The sequence below is a fragment of the Myxocyprinus asiaticus genome, chromosome 30 (genome assembly GCF_019703515.2).
Source record: "Myxocyprinus asiaticus isolate MX2 ecotype Aquarium Trade chromosome 30, UBuf_Myxa_2, whole genome shotgun sequence".
Lineage (NCBI taxonomy): Eukaryota > Metazoa > Chordata > Actinopteri > Cypriniformes > Catostomidae > Myxocyprinus > Myxocyprinus asiaticus.
In genome coordinates this window covers 28,463,041-28,483,034 of record NC_059373.1, presented here as the reverse complement: position 1 = coordinate 28,483,034, position 19,994 = coordinate 28,463,041, and the positions used below count along the sequence as shown (strand labels likewise).

The window sequence follows — 19,994 nt, the reverse complement described above, 5'->3', positions numbered from 1 at the left end:
AGATTAAAAAACCAAACATAAAAATGTATGTGGTGTAAACAGCCCCTTACTCTTTTTGAGAAAAACCAAAGAGAGTCACAACTTCATTTGCGTCTCATCCAAAGGATGGTGCTTTATTCCAGTGGTGTCCCTGTCACTATCTTGGGGCTTTAGGACACACACAGACCAATGGATGATCCATAAGCAAACAGCTTTTTCCATAATCCAGTCCATGCAAATTACATACTGTTGCTCTGATGTTCAACTGCAGATGCTTAGTTCATCGTTGTGGGATCTCTGATGCCGCATCGCACAGCGTTCATGTGATGGACAGAATCAGAACATCTACCCCAACAGATGACTCTAATCACTCATAAAAGCAGTGTAACACCATGTTTCCTTACAATAGTGATGCTGATGATAATGATATCTCAATGCAATCCATTTCCACCAATATGGGCACGGACAAGCAGATCTCATGCTGTCACATGTTTGCACACTTGTGTTGTTTTACACCTGCATGACTTTCTTTTTTCTTTGAAACCAAAAAGGATATGCTAGGCAGAATGTTAGCCCCAGTCACCATTCACTTTTATTGTATAGAGATGGATTTAGATGTAATGAAAGTGAATGGTTAATTCAAAATTTCAAATTTGAATTGCAATTTTGCATCCTGTTCAGTACCTCAGTTCAAATTCAACTCCAATACAGGTAATGAATCAGAATTTAAAAGCATTCTCAATTCAATTCTGAATGGCACACAACCCTTATACGAAAGACGTGTCATAGTTTTTATCCAGCGAAGGACATTGTAAAATCTCAAACTGGCATTTTCTTTCATGTGATTGAAGGACAGAGAATGAATGCGTTGATGTGCAGAAGGTGTAATAAATCTTCTCATCTGTCAGCTCGAAGAAGCACATTGTCTCTCGGGAAAATCTGAGCTGCCCTGCCAAAGGCACAGTGTGAAATCTCGTAAGCGAGAGAGAGAAAAAGTGAGAGACCCCTGGCTGACAGAGTAGACCGGGACCTCCATTAGAGATAGCCTAATTTATGTTTCTTGTGTGGTGAGAATGATGTCATTACAGCTTTCGGATAAATCACGCTAGGCAGTCATCGTCTTCCTATGCCACTTTTCCCAAGACCCCACTAATCCCAGCCACTTCCTGGTCACCTTGGGAGAGCAAACTGGGTAAGATGGAGCTTCCAGATAATGCCACGCTGGTGCTCCCAGACAGCGGCTAATTAAGAGCTTTAATATACAGCATCTTATGTAATGAAATATTGTACATTTTGAAAAACGCATTAGAACCTATGTAATTACCTTGTGATATATTGCCACTCTCCAACAAAAACAAGGGAACTCACTCCCAAATCACATTAGTCTTTAGGGTCCTTTTCAAGCCAGAGGAGTGAAACTGGCCCCACGTTTATGAGTGGTAATTAAATGAGGCGGCGAATGATACTTTCACCTGTGCAACGTGCATTTGACAGGAGAAGAAATGTTTCAGTTGCACAAAAGCGCTTTACACTGTGACACATTCACCCATTCACGCACACACTCACACACCAATGACGACAGAGCTGCCATGCAAGGCGCTAGCCTACCATTGGTAGCAACTTGGGGTTCAGTGTCTTGCCCAAGGACAATTCGGCATGTGGAGTCATGTGGGCCAGGAATCGAACCGCCAACCCTGCGATTAGTGGCCAACCCACTCTACCATCTGAGCCACAGCCGCACCATTGCCATCATCCAGCCACCTAGGCCCATTCCCCGCTGCCAAGCATGAACACTATGAGTAAGGGCTGCTTCAACAAGCACTGTAGCAACAGGGTTAGGCACAACTCAGAATTTAAGAACTGGCTCCCATTTAATTCAAGAGTTGGAAATGTAATTGAATTGGCTTGCAACCTACATGCTGGATTGGAATCTGAATGGCATGAAGACGAATTTATTGAATTACATTTCAAAGGAACACCACATGGTCACACAACAGAGGAATTTTAGTAATCCAACACAAATTTAAGGTTTCCAACTTGAAAGCCACATGTTGGTTGGCTCCATTTTGAAGACTTTGGGTGAAATTAGAGCATTAAGTAACACTTCACAATAAGGCTGTATTTGTTAACATTAGTAAATACATGACTAATACCATGAAAAATATTTTTTACAGCATTTCTAAATCTTGGTTAATGCTAATTTATTAAACACAATTTTCAGTGTTAGTTCATAATGCATTAACTAATGTTAACATATACAAATAATGGTTGTCAAAATTGGTTTTAATGTTCAACTGTTGCATTTTGTTACAAGTAGAAATTATATCTGAAGAAAAGGAAAAAAAAAAGAAAGAAAAACACAATTACTGATTTTAAGTATATAGTCCTGCACTGAACTTCCACCAGCCTGTCAGTGTAGAGACAGAGAATCAAAAACTATAACATGTTGGCACACCATTACACAGCAGCATGCATGTAATGGCTTCATACTTCCTCTTTTTAAAAAGTAACTAAGTATTATGCCCCATAAAGTGTCAAGATGCATTTAAGTGTAAGTTTTTCAGTCTCCTCTGACAATGTCTGAATAAACTGCACAAGTACGGCAATAAACATTGAAAATTAAATGTAAAGAATTAAAAAGTATTATACACAAAGTTATGTGATCAAGACTGTACTTAATTGTACTTCATGTGTAACTACATCCCTTAACAAGCTGTGCTTAAGTTTAAATTAACTCATTAGTACACAGCTGAATACATGCAACAGCTTCATAATTACATTAACAATATGTATACTATTGAATTAATTTAAACTTAAGCACAGCTTGTTAAGGTATGTAGTTACACATGAAGTACACCAAAGTACAATCTAAATACACTTTATTTTACAGTGATTAATACTGTGTAATATTGTGTAATTTTAATGTAATTATAAATCTATTACATATATTCAGCTGTGTACTAGTGAGCCAATTTAAACTTAAAAGGTGCACTCAGTAATATTTTTCTCAATGAAATAGTTTTACTCCTAAAGCAATGAATTGTAATTTTTAAACATATGTATAAAATCATGATTAATCACATGAGATGAAGACTCCAGTCATATTATTAAACTTATAAAAGCTGTTTTATTCTACATGGAGAGTGTCCCCTTGTGTGGGCTGCCATGTTAGAATCACATGACCAGTCGAATACTACTCACTTAATCTCCTTAACTGCCCTGTTATTTGACATTTTCACTCTTAGATTAAGTTTATCATGACCAACTTTGAATAGTGAATTTCTACAATGCCTTCTGTAACTGAAAACTTTTGATTTTGAATAGTGCTGCATCCAAGCCCCTAGGTGTCAGTGTAAGCCCAAGACTCCATGCATAAAAAATTACCGAGTGCAACTTTAAGCACAGTTTGATAAGGTCAAGGGCGTAGATTTTGCTTGAACATTGGCGGGGTTGCAGCGTAAAGCATTTATTTGTTTCCATTGATCACGGTATAAATATTGGGGGGTTGTAAATGCTTGTTTTTATTATCAGGAGTTCCTGACTTTCTTTGAGATGCTATAGTGTTTGCTAAATAAAAATTTTACGATGTGAATGCACTTTCATAAAAACGATTTCATTACTGAGCTGCACAGATGTTAAAAGCATGTATTAGCGAGTCTGTTGATTTCCTTAAATGGCATTTAAATTGGCATGGATTATGATAACTGTGAATGAACGTGCACACGCCTCTTATTTACAAATGTTTTGAATTCACTAACATACATACATTTAACTAACAAATCTGGGTACCCAGCGTTTGATAATTTGGAGTAAAGTTTTCGGGAAGGTCCATTTTACACATTTTACCAATTTTTATTGGGATTAATTATTTAAGAAAATATTTATGAAAGTTTCATGAATGATGCCCAGTGTACCCCGACATAATACAGCCTGATAACATAAAAAAAAAAACCAGCTTTATTAGTGTATCTTGATTAACAAACTTATAAACCAGTTCTTTCAATGAATCGCTCAAAAAGACTCAAGAGTTATTTGTTTGAATCAGTCAGACAAAAGCTTCACTGAAGAAATTCACTGAATTGGTTATTGAACTGCTATGATTACATTTAAACTCAAATCATATCCGACTCAAAATGAAACAAGAAGTAATCTGAAATCCGTACAATAATCTGATGTAATAAGAAAAATCTCTGCTGGAAATATGTAGCCTATATTTAATGATATTGTGGGTTCCCCTTGCTGCAAAAGCTGTATTCTGTAGGAAACACAGAGCTGAAGAAAAACTCCAGATGACTTAAAACAAATCGCACTCCATTCAGATTTTAGTGAGAGCATTTCAGCGTCAGTAAACACTGATAACTCTAAAATAACAGTAGTAACAGAAGCACGGGAATTCCCTGAAAAACCAGAGTGCATAGCTCCTCCTCTGCAGCCCCTCCCTCTGTATTGAGAGTGGAGTGAGTGCAGAGACCAGGAGGCAGAGGAGAGATGCCTTTAAAGTTGGCTTGAGCTGGGCCACCCATCATTTATTACAGTCACCAGTGTATGACGCTCATTTCCATCTGAATAACAGCCAATAAATCAGACATCAGCTCCTGCGTTATGTTATCACGAGCAATGGTGCGACTGCCAGAGACTTAAAAATCTGCATACAACACAGCACAAATATGCATGAAAGACATTAGCCCATTATTAATGCTAACCTGCTGTAAACATGTAGCGCTGTGAATGCAATCTTTGACTGTTTGATACTAATCAGTTACGGTCATGGACCGAGTCACGCTGTTTATCTACGGCAATGTGCAGATCCCTGTCACATACCGTTAAAAGATAAAATAGCAGCAGCAAATATGGGTTGTTTACTTTCAATTTCCTGTGCAATATCATTACAGTGTTTTATATATTATTTCAGGAAGCCCACATATGTGAATATATGAGGGAACAGGAACCAGAGCCCAGTGCAGTAATTGTAGCGGAACAAAGTAGTTCCTCAAACCAGAATAAACAGGTCAAGCACTGGGCCTGTATATCTAATAACAGTACACTTGGATGTACTCTATAGGTTGGGGAAGTTCCTGAAAAGTGAGTTTTTGTGCACTTGAAGTGATGGATAGTAATGCATCAAATGTCCTTGTCAGCTGGTATGGTCCAAATCACAAATCCTAGCCCAGTGGTTCCCAAAATGGTTGCCGCAAGGTATGGCTAGGGGTGGCGTGAAATTTCTGCTCAGTTTAATATTTTAATAGCTATCAGTTAAAAGTACCGGCAGTATAGAGTACTGACATAATTCCATACCTGCATGCTGTTTGTCTACAGCCGGAAGCTTTTCAAATGCTCACATGCTTAAGTGCGTGTGCTCGTTTTTCGTGGTGAATGCAGCTGCGTTCATGAACTTTACAAAATGCGCTTCTTTACGCGATATTAATGTAAACACAGATGTTTATGTATTACAGGAGTGTTAACAGACGGTACAAAAATCTGTGCCTTCTTGACACGATTTTAATTAATTCCATTAATGTTTACGTGATGCAGACAGGACAAAAATCTTATTTCAAAATATCCAATCTGTGTGATATGTAAATGCAGCCTAATAGACGTGCTCCAGCTGTTATTAGCCTATTGTTAATATTAATCAAACAAAATATTGACAAGAAAAAAAGCACTTACTGTCCTTGGCTGGATATCTTCAGAAGCATTAAGCCCAATCAATTTAAATAACAGTTCTGCTTTTCAGTCAAACTTTGCCTATATTGAATCCTTATTAATGTATATCTAATAATCACACAGTAAATTTAAGTTGAAATACTTTTTAAATGTTTTTATATAAAAATTTGTAATGGTTAATTGCTGCTGTCCCTAAAAAAACTTAAAGCTCTGTTAACTATTTTATTACTCTACTTTATTACTAGCTCTTGAATAATTACTTTAAAAACTTGAGGCAATGTTTAGGAGAAACACTTGATGGCAACATTATTTTAATTTAATTTGTTAATATTTAATATAAAATTATCCAATATTAAACTTTTTAAATAAAAGGATTGTTTTCAATCGCATATTTGTTTATTTATTTTTTCAGTAGTTGGGGTGCCTTGGGGTAGAAATCACTATAAAGGGGTGCCACAGTTTAAAAAACGTTTGGGAACCACTGCCCTAGCCAATTGACCATTCACTAACTGTCTGGTACATACTGCAAACAAAAATGGCAAGAGCTGGCTGAAATGTGATTGGCTGGCTTCTATGCAACATCTGGAAGTTGCGGCACTCTAGTCTGCCTGGAAACAAAGTCGTGTTTACAAGGTAACTTTGGTTGACACAATGATCGTTTCTGAGAAAGTACTGATCATTGTATTTGCCAGGTTCATGGCATTAAATCTTTCAAAGATATTTGGATTTTGTTTGAGGAAACTTTGTAACAGGTAAACTAGATATCCAAAAGCAAAACTGAATTTCACTTTGTTTTCAGAGTTTAGCTGGCGGATGACGAACAGAAATTCTGATCAAAATCTACACATTTTTGCTAATTTCTTTGGTGGTTTCTGACAACCGGACAGACACTGAGTGTATTTACATACAACATCTTACACAAATTTAGCTGAACAAACCAACCACATGTGATCATGTAAATGCCTTTAAAGTTTTTTCTTTTATCGGGGTAAGGTCATAAACAGTTTAAGCAGAAACCGATCAACGCAGGTAGAATTTTGCCCATTACCCTGATTTTGTGTTGCATGTAAACACTTATATCGGTGAATGTCTGTTTATGTTTTGACATCAAAAGCAGAGAATAAGCCGATGATTTCAACTCCCATGAAAACACGGTTTTCTTGTGTTGTCATATTTTTTTAATAAGCTGATTTTTGGTAGTTATCAGCGTATTGGTGTGCGGGTAAATGCATTATTGCTGTGCAATTATAATTTTTTATACGGCAGTCTGCCGTGGTATTTTTTTTGTTTTGTCAGATAAGCCCGCCCCTAAACAGCACAAAATGACAAAACCAACAGTGGTTGGTCGCTTACCAACATGGGAAGACCAACCTGATTTCATTACAAGTCGTAATAATAGAATGAGATGGCGAAATCACATGAGTTGGCTCTTAGAAAAACATGAGTTTTACTCCCATAGAGAAAAATAAATGAACCAACAAATAATGTTATTGCAGTTTTGCATAAGTTTTAACACTAGCCCAAAACTAAACCTAACCATGATTTTATTAGAAAATAATTTGTATTCCACAGAAGAAAGGAAACAGGGTTTGGAACGAGATGAAAGGAAGCGTATTACAGGTTATTGCCATACATCAGTCATTTGTATTGCATAAATACTGTAAATATGAAATAAATAACCAAATTTGATCACAGACATTTCATTTCCTAAAATAAAAGTGTTGAATAGGAGGATTTGTATCAATTTTAAAAGTATGTTTGTTGATTGGTAGGTCTAAAAGTCTTACCTTAATCATACAGTATCTTACAATTTCGCCATCTCATCCGAATTATTAATAGTTATATTACTAATTATTCATCAGACTATGTTAGTCAGACATTTCCTGTGTAAGTGGGAGGTTCTTGATAAGAATAAGCTGCCTTTTTGCAGATATTCAAAAGTCTGGCTCCATGAGACAAAAATTCTGCCTATTCAAGAAACTCCAGGAAACCTCCCAAGTCTGCTCCAGCCAGAGGACCAGTCTGGTAGGACTGTTTCCAGTTTTGGTAACAATCAGAGCTACTGAATTCTCTACCACCCAACTCCATGATCTAGAATCCTCTCTTTCTTTTGCAGGCAAACTTACAAAGCGCTCTATAGGGAAAGTTATTAACCCTGGAAACCTCTGAGATACACACATATTATCTCTTTCTAATTTGATTAAAGCAAAAGATTAATCCATTCATTATCTATTACTTTATGTTATTACAGGTCGAGCGTACTGTTGACACAGAGGGTGTCAACACACGCATATGCTTTGTTCTAACCACGCTCATTTCATCTCACCCCTACCCGTTCCCCTCCACCCAGTCCAGCCCAGCCCGCACCCCAGAGGATGCACAGGATACGCCAAATGTGTGGGCTGCGCCTGGGCTCGGGGGCCTGACGGGGGTACTGTCGGTCAGCACAGGGAGGCTTGAGGCGGTCCAGATATCACAGTGGTTGGCACCGGGCCAAAACCCATCCTCCCTTACCTCACACACTCACACACACACACATGGCCCAGCTCCCTGTAGTATGGATAAACATTGTGCCTGTGAAGCCTGGCCCAATGCCAGAAGCCAAAGCTGGAGTCAAACAATGATTTCCCTTAATTCTGGATACCCTTGTTTACTAACTAATCTGCAAACAGTCAAAATACAGCACAGCGTACTGGGCACTCTTCTTCCATTCATAGCATCCCCTGCCCCCAACTCACTTGGTTTTATGTTGAGCTTTTACAGTTCCTTGTTTGTTCCTCAATGAGAGCAGGGGAAACATTCACAGAGGGAAATTTCCAGATCCCTGTTAAACACAGGCAGTGTAAGAGCTGTAGTATTTATGGCCAACATCGAACTCAGGATAGAGCTCATTTCCACCAGCATTTTTGACGGAAAAATGAAAACAAGGCTTTATCGGGCTCCGCCACACACTGCCACTGTAAAAAAAAAAAACATGAAAGAAATAGGAGAAAAATCCCAGTATGTTAATTATGACAAGCTCCTAACAAGCATGTTAAAAAAAAAAAATGACCCATTGATTAATTTGGGTTTTTTATGTCTTCTTGTTTGTAGATAAATGCTGCTGTTCACCTTGTTGTCAATTCGGATATGTAAATTGGAGTGTTTTTTCGAGCTTTTTTTAGTTGTATTCAGTGTGAATGTATCGGTTCGATTTAATGTGGTCACCCTAATTAAGATCCTCATTTTTTTTTGTACTAGATAAACACTGATTTAATTTAGAAATACTTAAAATAGTAGCTTTACTGTTGTTGAACTACTTTTATGAGTAGTTTGTCGCTTAGGAAGCTACAGTTTCAAAGAAGCTTTCCTAATGCTGCAGCCTGCAGGTGAATGTCGTTTTTCTGAAGGTGCGTAAATTAACCTAAATACTTCCCGCCTCACTGTCACACTTCAGGAGAAATGAACATAAAATCTGGTCATGTGTGTATCTACAAGACCTGGCACTTGTGCCCTACATTTTACAAAATAGTTTACACAAAGATATGACCCACAAAGAAGAAAAAAAAAAAAAAAAACAGCCGTAGACTTAGAGTCACCTCCCCCAACTGAGAGGCATACAGGGAGTGCTCTGACCAAGTACCTGAGCTGCATTCACAAAGCCAGTGTTGGGGCGTTTAAGAGCCAAGCCACGCGGCAGGCATTGCAACTGCTTTGACGGACTCAGGGAGAATTGATGTTTCTGTCTGACCTAATGAGCGATGGGAATACAAAGCTCATTTCGGCTATAAGCTATTCAATTTGGCCACCCCTTTACTTCAGGAAAAAGAGAGAGGAATAGAAAGAAAAAGCTATAGTGAAAGAGAAACGGCCGTGTAAAAAAAAAACGCTAGCAGCTAACGAGTCATTATAAAGTCTACAGTGGCGACAGTGACTTGGTTGTGTTCTATTCCCTGAACACTGGACTCACACCACTGCCTAAGTGTGCTTGCTGGCTTTCCAACAGATTCTATTCCTGCCTTCAAGTCACGTCCGAATGATTGTATTTACGAGATGAGCACACATGAACGGCACCGCAATGTTTTGTTTACCAGTGCGACACTGGATTTTCTTTAAGCTCAGACTTTCCAAGTCCATTAAAGAATCATGGTGCAAGCTAATTTGTATTGATCATAATAAGTCAATCTTATTTGGTCAACCAAAGGTACCTTGTAAACACGACTTTGTTTCCAGGCAGACTGGAGTGCCGCATAATAAAAATTATGAAAGCCGAGCATACGATTCAATAAGTGTGCATTTTTGTGTACTGTTGTTGTAGGATATCAAAAATGTTTGCCAGAACACACTACTAGCCCATTTAAGCTGCTTTACAACAGGCTTGTGCTACAATGCAGCACACAATTTCCAATCATTCTCTGTGGTAGCACAAGAATGATACAATACCTGCCTAGGGCGAGTTTCATTTGAAAGTGAGCATCACTTTGACCTACTCATTCTGGAGGGCAAAACATTTAAAGTGAGTACTTTAAGGTTGCAGGGCATGACTGTCTCAAACGTGCTCGTTTGGTAGACCTTACTCAAAGCTATACGTCACTGCCACTGTGTATTTTTTCAATCGGGATTAGGGGTGTAACGATTCACTTGTTTTCTCGATGCATAGTTTAGTAATCTTAACGATTCATATGCATCAATCTTGAAATATGATTTTTGAATAGAGAATCTTTAGTGTTGGTCAACAATCGATTTAAAAATCTAATGGATCGCGATTCAGCAAATATTTTAGAATATATAAATATTAAATTAGTTTCATGTGTGATTTAAATGAGACACGCGTGGCTTCATTCTCTAGCGCATCCCGGAGCGCGCGCCCTCACAGTTCTCCCCTCACAGACGTTCGCTGCAGTCTTTCATCATCGCGCCTGCTCTCCATTCCATCCGTAAATCTCACCGAAACTTTCTGAGCAGCTTTCCGAGACTTTCAAGCACCTCATGTCTGATATCTCCTCCAGATGGCCACTATCTCATGAGCAAATGACAGCTCTTAAGAATTAAGAATTTGTATTTATGACATTTTGACATAAACAGATAAGAAACAGATTATGTTTTAAATTGTTAGAAAAAAATCAAATAAAATACAGGGGGCACAAATATTGACCATAAATGTAAAAGTAAATTTCTGACACTGGGTCACTGGGTCAAAGTGAATTAATTGTGAGGAAACTAATTAAGCCGTTATTTTCTATAAGATAAAATCGTGCCATTTTACTAGTATCATTGTTTAGTTGGGGACAAACATTTAAATTGAAGTCATCAATATGATTGCTTTTCTTTGAAACTGAATGTAGTCAGATGATGTTACTATAATGTTGTAATATTTGGATTAGTTTACTGATTCAGGGTCCCCGCAGTCATTGAAAGCGTAGAAATATCAGAGAATTTTATAATTGTGATTTCAAGGCCTGGAAAAGTAATGCAAATTAATAAAAATACTTTTTATAGTGAAATATGCAATATGGAAACATTTTCTAGATATGTTCAGCTCTGAAATATTTTTTTTTAGCACATTTTACTCATGTACTACTTTTGCATTCCAAGTAGCCTGTATGTACAGTACATGTATTTAATGTGTTTTCTTTCAAGTTACTTTTGGTGGAATAAACAATGTTAAGTAGTTTGTCTTTCTTTTTCATGCTTAAGACACATTAGGGGAAGTATTTAAAGAAATACAGTATTGAATCGTTAATCGAATCGAATTTCATTGTGAATCTAATCGAATTGAATAGTTTTGAATGAGCAAAAATCTTTTTTGAATCAAAAACCTGTGAATTGTGAATCGAATTGATTCACTTTCAACCCAAAGATTCACACTCCTAATCAGGATGTTACAGTACCTTGATAACATAGCAGCAAAATTCTCATTAATATCTGTTAAGATTGTAGCAAATAACACTTTTGCATCAAATATTGCCTTTGTGTCTTTAATTTAAATGTATTCAAATTTTGTAAACAAACAAACATGAAAATATATAAATACTAGGGCTGTCATTAAATTTGATTAAAATTTGATTTGATTAAAACAGTAATCAAATTAATTACATTGTATGCTAATTAATTGATTGAATTAATAGCATTTAAACGCATATCAATATTTGCAGAAATTGGCCCCCGGTAAAGATAATACAATAATAATTAAAATCGGTATAAATATAATAATTCAGAGGCCATTCAAAGACCATTATTGTGGCAGACGAGTAAAGCATTGATTAGACAATACAAAAAAGGGTCTTTAGAAGTCAATCTATTGTTTGTTTTATTACTATATCATCGAACATAGGCCTTTTCCTGGCTATAGCCTGATTTATACGATGGAAGAAGCCGGATTTATTTTTCTCCTGGATGAACTAAAGCACCATAGATGAATGAAGCCGGCATTTATACTACACGCAACGCAGTTTTAAAATTTGTTTGTTGAGGGTGACGTCACAGTTTTTAAAGTACTGTTCCAAGCACGGAAGTAATGCCAATGGATGCAGGTTTTTCCCTCAGTGGATCGCCACTTTAAGCGCTGCATCGCTTCTTTGCTTTATTAAACTTGTCACGGAGCCCCTTCCTCATTTGGCAAAAAGTTGTTTGATCGGAGTTCAAAAAAGCTCCAATCTCACTCCACGCATTTGTTGTGGCCATGCTGTCTTTGTGCAGTTTGTGCTGATAGTCATAAAATGATACAAACTTTGAGAGACGGGCTTCAAAGTTATCCATTTTAACGACAGTACCCTAGGTAACATCTCCTCAGCTGGCATACACAATTGTAAATTAAAAAAACGTCATGTCCAAACCACACCCACGATTAGTTTTAACCAATCATCAACGCTCTTCGACCAGCCAAGTTCTCCTAGGTCAAGAGTTTCAGAGATGTGCGCGAACAGAAGATATATCACCACACGAACACATTGGCTGAACAAAAACTTCACTGCATTTCGTCATCATCTATAGGTGAACTAAGCGAAGCCTGTTCGCCCAGTAATTATGAATTAGCCTTAACTGTCCACAGCAATCCATTTTGCAATTGAGTTTGTCAATCTGTCTGAGGAGTACAGGATGGTTTTCACAGGATGCTTTCTTGCATTTCTGTTTTTATTGCATCAGTCGGACACTATAGAGCACTATGGTTGCATCATGATTCACTGATTTTCAACGTTTCTAGCCTTAATGCAGTGTTTATAGGATGCTGTGTGAAACTTGAACATGTCTCGACTGCATTTTGTTGGGCTCCATCTAGCTGTCTTTTTGTTGCCTGTACAGCTGGAGCTACGCTGACTGCTTCCTGCTAACTGTGACTTAAAAAACCAAGCTTGAATTGCTCTGTTGGTAGGAAAATTCCACATTACGGAATTTACGTACCATCAGGAGACAAAATGAATTTTTTTTTTTTTTTTCATATAATTACTTGTACTGAATTAACATGTTACATCAGCGGTGCTAATAAATACGCAAGACATCTTTTTTAATGATTGTCCTTGAATGTAAAAGAGCAATTGAAAGTTTCCCAGGAATTTTCTTTTTCTTCTAAATAATAAAACCTGAGTTAATACATTTACAATTTTCAAAATGACTTGCAAGGATTGCGTGAATGAATCACCACCCAGGATTAGAAAATCATAAAATGGCAAAATTACTTCCTCAAAGGACCATTATCTGTACTTTGCTTATGGCCTTGAGGAAGGACCCTTTGTAAAAGGATTCAGCTGCACACTTTCATTTGGAACGACCCTACAAGTAACGCCCACTTCCTGCAGTGCCCTTTAAGGACACAAATATTCCATATAGAATTCGCCCCAGATGAGCATCCTTTACCCTTCATTTTGTTGTACTAGTGCTAAAAAGCTTCCTGTCTACGTCAGTAAGTGAAAAAAAGAGAAATATGAAATTGTCCAAAACAACTATTTGACAAAACCAAAATCACTTGAACGCAATTATGATTTCTGAACTTGTAAGTAGGAACGTCCCGGGAGGACTTAAAGGCAGCAGAAGACTCATCCGTGGTAACAATAGGGATAAGCACAAAGCTGAGGTCAACAGCACCGGAATTCACTAGTAAAGATGCGATTATACTCGAGTACCAGCCCGCAAAGCACCTGCGCCTCCATCCCATGAGGGTAATGGAGACCTACCTTGTTCCTTCCACATTAAAATGGAACGGACGCCACAAATGTTGACATTGATGAGAAGACCTTAAAAGGTACATTGTTACCCATTAATCCAAGGCACAGAGTCCCCACCAGGCATGCGCGATTCGCACAATCTCTAGCAGAGCATTTCCATGCCCAACATCTCTCACTTTTGGCACGTGAGTGACCCTTTCATACCCCCGCCAACATCCCCTGGTCCCATGGGAGCCATCACCATGACAGAGACGCTCCCAATTACATAGTGTGGGAGGTATGGAGTGCCCCATAAAACCCCACCCTTCATGAGATGGGGCTGATGGGTAAGAGTATGTGTGGGGGTAATGCTTTTCTCTTAATATCATCTCCTAACCGCCTCAGGGCAGGACAAATACCATGTCACTTCCGAGCATGTTATGGACTCTTATTAGGGGAGAAATGGTGGCTTCCACGGGTTTAATGCTTAAGCAAACTCCACATAAAGAAGCCTAAGGGGCATAATAAAAATGGCAGGTGCACGGTTAAAAGTGAGAAGTTGACTATGGTAGAACCTCCAAGGAACACTTTTTCCATCAACATTCATTTGATTAATTAACTAACATCATGCATAAAGAGAGTGTAAACCCTCACCACTTCTACAACAGACCTGAGCACAGCTAACAAAACAACAACAATACATAATCAGTAGGCTTATGGTTGAAGTCAAATTATTGGTGTTTGATAAGCATCACTATTACTACTTCTCATCGTTGAGTAAAGGTGTGCTATTACCAGTGTTGGGTGTAATGCAATTACAAAGTAATTAGTTAGTATAATCTAATTACTTTTTATTCAAAGGCTAATGTAACAGATTGCATTTTAAATTAAGTAATCAGATTACAGTTACCTCAATTATGTTATAATTACATTACTTTTGCTTTTACATTACACATTATTTATGTGGACTGCATTTAAATTACGTTCAAATATACGTCTATTTGCATTTCTGTGAAAGCTGAATGGCATCATTGTAAGGGAGAAACGAGTGGTGCTGAGTGTACGCCTTGTATACGTCAACTGACGAGAAGAAAATATAGACATGCTTTTGAATTTGTTTAGCAGAAAACAAAAATAGGGGTTAAAGAAATTAACTAAAAATAAGTAATTATTAATGTGATTATTTTGCCAAATATGTATTCAGAAATCTGACTACAATTTCAGAGAAGCAATTAGAAATCTGTAATGAATTACTTTTGAGTAACTTGCCCAACACTGGCTATTACTCTAAGAGATAAGACTTAAATGATTTTTTGCCTAGCAGATGATAAAATTTGGACACTCACAAAATAAAACACATAGACTTACATTGACAGAGTGACACAAGTCATACCTAGGGAGGCAAATATCATAGACATGGGGTGGGCTCTTTGACTTGAGCCAGCAAGCAACCACCAAGCAACCAACCAGAAACACCTTAAGTTGGCCCAAAAGTTGATTTTGGCCAAGAATGTCACATGAACACTGTTTTGCTGAGATCTTGCTCTCTTCAGGTGGGGTTTGACACACTTGACAAAATGGTTGAGGGGTGACAAACAAACAAACTCTCCATCTCTAAATCCCTGTCACATAGAGCTCACCGAAATAACAACATAAGTAAAATTACTGTACATTTTCAAAAAAACAACAAAAACAATGAAATTCACAAGGTAAAACATCATATAATCTGTAGTTGTAGTGCTTTCAATATAGCAAATGGTGAATATAATTTACAAATCACTCCTTTTTGTTTTTGCTAGCATTTTTCATACTGTTTTCATAGGTTCCAAAACAAATGCTCTAAATGAGCCAGGTGTGAAAATCTTAGGATGTGATTCATTGAGTAACTTTAATTTGTGAAAGTGCGTAATTGTGTATTTATCCCATCAAGGCTTGTAGTAGAACGCGTATGTCCATATGCAGCTTTCAGTGAGTAAAGAAACGGAATGTTGTGTATCTGCTTTCTGATGTCATTTTAGTGTAGCAGAAAAAGGCAGGAAAAACGCTTGGTGACAGAATCACTATTGATTACAATCAGCGTTTGTGATGATTCACAGCTCAGTGTGATGAAAAGATCAGATCAGCTTCGCGTCTTGTCCGTTGTTCATTAAAAGAAGCAGCTCATTGGTCACTTGATGATAAGACAAGACCCCGCTTTGGTGACAGAACAATATTTTCAAGCATTCCAGATGTATTTTTATTTTATTTTTTTCCAGTTTTTGAAGCCATTAACTCAGCAGGAAGTCCCGATGTTCAAGTGATTAATGAATGCTTATGCGCTCCTCGTCTCCTTCAGCCTGGCGATTTTGTAAATGAAGCTGACTTGACAATAACTGGAAAAATTGGCTAGTGTAGCTTTAGCAACCACCCAGAACATCCTACCGACTGTATAACAACAACTTAAACACCACTCAAAAAAACCTTAGCAACAACATAGCAATGTCCTGGCAACCACCCACAAAACCCTAGAATTTTTACTGTGGTACTGGTTTTGCTTGAACCAGTGCCAGTCACATTTTCTTCAGAAAATGTAAAAATCAAGTTTTTGTCTTTTTATAGATTGTTATCTGACTTAAAGGAATAGTTCACCCAAAAATGACTTCTGTCAAGATTTATAGTGTAAAAGGAATTCAATTTTGGTCTGTTCTCACCTAAAACTGATTGGATCACTTCAGAAGACATTGATTAAACTTTATTGATTTTTATGATGCCTTTGTGATATTTGGACCTTCAGAGTTCTGGCCACCATTCACTGGCATCGTGTGGACCTACAGTGCTGAAATATTCTTTTAAAAATCATCATTTGAGTTCAGCAGAAGAAAGTGATACACATCTTGGATGGCATGAGGGCGAGTAAATGAGAGAATTTTAATTTCTTGGTGAACTATTATTTTAAGCCCTGGTCACACTAGACTTTGCACCCCATTCACTCCCACTCAAATACTGTACATCCAAATGCTGGGATGGGAATCGCAAGCTCATGTAAAGAAATATCGTGTTTCGCTGTGGACAAAAGTTCAAGTTTGGTGAACTGCGAATCCATATGACGATGAGATGCGTGACCAATAAAAGATCGAAACGTCACACACTGACCTCTTGGCTTAATACAAAGACTATTTCAAAGCTACAGGTTTTATTGTTGCAAGGAAGTGAGTAGACAGTATATTTTCACATTTTGAGTATAGTATTATTTGTTATTTGAAAAGTATTATTTCCTAAAACCATCTCAAGCCGTCCTGGGATGCATGACATAAATGTAATGCATGTTCAAAGCCTATGACCGCCCCTTTAATGTGGAGCTAACAAACTCTGCATCTCCATCTTTACCTAAATCAGTGGAAACATGTGTTTATTATCAGTAAACAAGGTCGATCTAAACAGCATGTAAACCAATTTTCCTTTGTTTTGGCAGAAGATTGGGTGCATGTTAACAGTACACTTGGAAAACAGCAGCAGAAGCCTTGTTTAAAGTAGAACCAGTGCCAAGCTACTGTTCCTTATGTAAATGTGAGATCAAGAGCCAGTGTAGTACAATGTCCTGCACAGCGGTAGACAAACATCTCTCTTACAGAGCAGAAACAAAGGGAGAGACAAAGGGGGAGAGCAAGGGGACGAGAGAGTGAGAGTAAAAGTAGAAAAGAGAAAGAGAGAGAGAAAGAGAGAGACAGACAAAGATGGAGAGGGGTCTTGGCCACTCAGCACCTGAAAGTGAACAGAGAGAGAGATGGGGGGTGGGGGGGGGGTTCTGGTACTCTCATTATTTCTGAGTGGCTGCAGGAGGACCGCTGCTGTATTTATGACCGTCACGAACCGCGCTACCCCGCCTGGGAGTGACAGCTAGCTACTGAGAGGTGGGGTTAAGTTATCCATGCAGTCTCTGAGGGCATGAGCCCCATTTTATCACCAGCAAAGTGCATTACGACACTGTTTTTATGCCGCTCTCTACTATTAAGGTCTAAGAGAAAGCGTGGCTTGATATAGAGCACTGTGAAAGTCAAAAATATTAAATAAATGATGTCTGTAATTGAAGAAATGTGCATGGAAGGTATTGATGTGGCAAACTACATATTTTTTTAAAAGACTAGTTGGTTACCGGAATGACTAGTCGACTTATTGGTCTTATGGGAGCCCTGTAAAATTTGGTTGGTTTCTGGCTAACCTGACCCTAACTAGATGCGTTTCCCAGGGAGCGTTTACATAAGATGCGTTACTGTGTTCAAAAACCATCTAAACGCAGAGCAACACAATGGAACAGAACTAGTCTCGAGATACATTTTTTTATGTTTTTGTTTTTAAACTATTTTTTACTTGACACACCATCCTTTAAACGCAATGCATGTGACGTGAAACTCTAAAAAATAGCGCAAGTCGCAATGGCTGTAGTTGTGGTGTCTTAAAGATGCAACTTCTCAGAGAGGGTTTTAGCGTGAAAATGTCTAAAAGCTAAAGCAAAGTGCACTGTCAGCGTCACTATAAAATTTATATTAAAAAAAAAACTGCATAAATACATATACAAATATACATACTGTATATATAAGAAAAAATCTTGATAAACTAACTTGAGAATTTGAAACAATATCTACTTAAAAGAGATACTGATAGTATCCCCTCTTCTCCCAATTTGGAATGCCCAATTCGCACTACTTAGTAGGTCCTCATGGTGGCGCGGTTACTCACCTCAATCCGGGTGGTGGAGGACAAGTCTCAGTTGTCTCCGCTTCTGAGAGTCAATCCGCGCAACTTACCACGTGCCCCATTGAGAGCAAGAACCAATAATTGCGACCACGTGGAGGTTACCCCATGTGACTCTACCCTCCCTAGCAACTGGGCCAATTTGGTTGCTTAGGAGACTTGGCTGGAATCACTCAGCACACCCTGGACTCACGACTCCAGGGGTGGTAGTCAGCATCAATGCTGATAGTATTTCTTAAATATATTAAATATTGAAGGCTTTATGTCATTGTTATTTAAATTATTAATACTTATAACAATATTAAACTTTTTAAATAGAGGAGTGTGTTTATTAGAGCAAATAATTTTTTGCTGTGGTATCAAAACACATTTTGGTATCATGACAACCCAAGTGGAAAGTTTTTAATATTAATTGAAAATAAGGTGGAATGCAAGTGTTACACCGAAAAAAACAGTGAAAGAAAATGTGAGTCATTCACAAAGGTAACAGGCAGACACAGTTGTTATGCACAGGGAACAGGGTAAACATAAAACAAGACTGAGATAGAGAGAAGAAAGAGAGAGTTGGAGTTGGCCAATTCATTATTGCAGTGTTTCCTGTCACTATATGCTATAAGCTTGTGCCAAAGCTCTAACCCTCGCTTTCACAGCTCCTCGAGTTACACAAGTGACTTTAACAGGCACATAAGCTCCAAAGCGCAGAGAGGAGGAGCAATCTCTTGGGTATGGCAGGACTGGCTGCTGTCCTTCCAAACAGAGCAAAGTTCAGAGCCTGTAAGAGGAGCACAGCATCTCACACAGATGCTGCAGAGCTGCCGAGACTGCCTCTCATGTGATCGCCTTATTGTTTGCTCCAGCCACAGGCATTCTGTGACAACTGTGATGTCTTAGTCGGGAAGAAAAAAAAACAATGTGGCCTGTGTGTCCCTTGAAGGGGGACTGAGGGGAGACTTTACCTGTTGTCACAATCAAAAAGGGAAAAACAAGGAATACAGAGAAAAAGGGCTCCATTACTCTGAGCAGTTCGAAATGTGAAGATCAGCAGTACTGCGACAACAAAACCAGCTCCTGTGAAGAGCTTTGAGAGTACAGCAGCAGATCAAACTCAAATCAACAAAAACTACAGTAGATTAACATTTAAAATATGAGTTCTATACAGTATACCACACAAGTGGTATTTTATCAAAGGACTTTCAACATCACACCATAATTATACATTTTAAAACCGACTATAGTCAGTGGTTTGTCTGAGCAATTAGTCGACTAGTCCTTTTTAAAGTAATACGTCACCCAAAAAAAAAAAAAAAATTGTGTCAGCATTTTCTTACCCTCATGTTGTCTCATACCCATATGCTGTATTTTTAAAGGGGTCATGTCATGAGGAATAAAATTTTCCCTGATATTTTGACATAACGTTTCTTTGTGCTGTTGTCAGTAGTAGTGCCAGCGCAGCGCAAAATGGAACGGGACATCTGTTTACTGTTAGAGTGGCATGCCGCA

The 19,994-nt window shown here is 38.1% G+C and overlaps 1 protein-coding gene across 4 annotated transcripts in view; it reads right to left on the bottom strand.

The window, feature by feature from the left end:
• Positions 1-19,994, bottom strand: part of LOC127421125 (zinc finger protein 704-like) — an 83,729-nt gene that overhangs the window by 23,271 nt on the left and 40,464 nt on the right. The window lies entirely within an intron of this gene.